This window comes from Pristiophorus japonicus, chromosome 2 (assembly GCF_044704955.1).
Source record: "Pristiophorus japonicus isolate sPriJap1 chromosome 2, sPriJap1.hap1, whole genome shotgun sequence".
NCBI lineage: Eukaryota > Metazoa > Chordata > Chondrichthyes > Pristiophoridae > Pristiophorus > Pristiophorus japonicus.
This window is the reverse complement of record NC_091978.1, coordinates 34,019,965-34,022,129: the sequence shown is the minus strand read 5'-3', so window position 1 is coordinate 34,022,129 and position 2,165 is coordinate 34,019,965. Positions and strand designations below refer to the sequence as shown.

General features: G+C 44.7%; 1 pseudogene; it reads right to left on the bottom strand.

Annotated features, from left to right (window-relative positions):
* Window positions 1–1,164: 1,164 nt before the first annotated feature.
* LOC139229853 (cilia- and flagella-associated protein 300 pseudogene) lies at window positions 1,165–1,674 on the bottom strand (annotated as a pseudogene).
* Window positions 1,675–2,165: the final 491 nt, after the last annotated feature.

Sequence of the window (2,165 nt, the reverse complement as noted above, 5' to 3'; positions counted from 1 at the left end):
GTACCAGTGACCGCGCAAAGGCACGTACAGCCCGATTACCTCTGACAATGGCACCCCCTGGTGTCTGGTGACTCCAAGCATCAATACATAACATCCTCGATACGAGGTACCGCCTAGGATGATGATGAATAGTTTCCATTCCCTCAACATGCAGGTAGCCTGTATCACCCTCAGAAATTTCTACCTTTTGACGCTGAATTTCTGGTGGCCACACAGCATTCCTTCAGCCTTTAACCTGAGTTTTTCTGCTTCCTCATTATCCGCCCACCAAATTTTGTCTCCTGACAATGTGGAATTCTTGTGAGGGCATTTTTCCCTAATAAGCCCTTGGAATTTGGTACCCTGCCACCCCCCCCCCCCCCCACACCCGCTCCCCCCCCCCCCCCCACACCCGCTCTCCCCCCCCACCCACCTCGAGCACCAATCATCCAAACATTCATGTTTCTGCATTTAATTTCTGTTTTCTTCACATTACTGCATTAAGAGCTGTGATTGGTGAGAGATGCCAATGTGAGCACAAAAACATCATACTTAAAGGCATGGTCCATTTACGAGGTCTGCCAATGCATGTTTTCTGCAAATATTTTAGAGCTCATTATTTATCACAAGTCAAATAAGATTTGCTTTTTTCACAGACAACTCAGACCGTGAAAATATATTTACCATAATTACATTTATAATGTAGGGGGCCGAAATTCATCCTCGCTGGAAACGGGGCGCACTTACCATGATTCAGCTGTTTTCACCAATGCGGTGGATGTGGTGGCCTCTTGTGTGAAATTCAGCTCTTTGCCATTTTTTTCCAGCGGGGTGGAAGTCCGTCATAATGGGGGCGCAAGTGGGGGTGTGATGGAGTCTCCGCTGCTGTCAGTCATCATGCTGGTGCATCTCCACGTCTTTCCCCTTCACTTACAAATGGCTCTGTGATTATTTTAGTTAGATCCACTGGGCCATTTGGGAGGGTTTCAGCCAGGCCAGCGGCCTGACACCTAAAATTAAACTTTGCCGCATGTATTCATAGCTGGCTTTTGTCAAGGCATCAATCCACTCCTCACATTCATCTTTATTCTCACACACAAATGCGAGTGCCTAGTGGGCTACATTTGGTAAGCTGCGGAATGAACCACATGACATCTCCAGCTAAATAATCAACTAGTACTAGTGTTCCAGCAAATTCACGGTGAGACACGGTAGGTATTAATTGCAGAATAATCCTCCTCCATAGCAGTGGTATAGCACTTGCACATGACATTTTAGGGGTTCCACAATCCGATAGGCAAAATTCTGTTCATGCTTCTGGGTGGAAGGAAAACATGTTCCATAATCCTCATTGGCTGTAACCTTGAACACTGTAGAGATGACACGTATATCTTTTGTATCAGGATCTTTCTGTACGCTGACTAATTCCTTGAATATTGTCTTGATCGTTTCCAGATAAGGATCAACCCTATCTTCAAATTGACAGAGTACTCCACCCAAGCATAGATGTTTGAAGATGCAGAAGACAAATTCCTCACGTTCCATATTACTGAATATTTGATAATTGTCAGAGTCTTCCAACAGTAATACCTGTCGAAGCTTGTCGGAGATAGTAATATCCTCATAGAATTCATCCAAACACTTGGTAATGTGCCCAGTTTCTCGTACATTCTCTTCAGTATACAAACAGTCAAAGAATAATCAGCAGTACCTTTCAAAAAAGGAAATTGGATACACAAGGAGAATATTGCAGGGCCATGGAGAAAGAGCAGGGGAAGTGGGACTAATTGGATCGCTTTGCAGAGGCACAATGGGCCGAATGGCTTCATTCTGTGCTACAAGATTCTATAATCTATTTGCATATCTCTAGCTGCAGGAGTCCTGAATGCTTAGTTTCTCATAGAAAATACAAACTTCCTCTTCTCTTTCAATCAAATGTATTCCTCAACCATTCATTGCTTTGCAGGCCAAGGTGGCGCCTAACCATGCCGACCAACAAGCCACTTGTTATGTCTGTAATGCACTTATGAATGACTCCATGAGGCAATGTGTTGTACTCAAACTGTAGTAACTTTGGTCCTTTATTCGTAACTCCAAGCTGCCTGTTGGCGGCCTGGCCAAACCTGGGGGCATAATAGTCAGGCCGACCTGGCAGTCGGCAGGCAAAAAAAATAATATTATGGCGG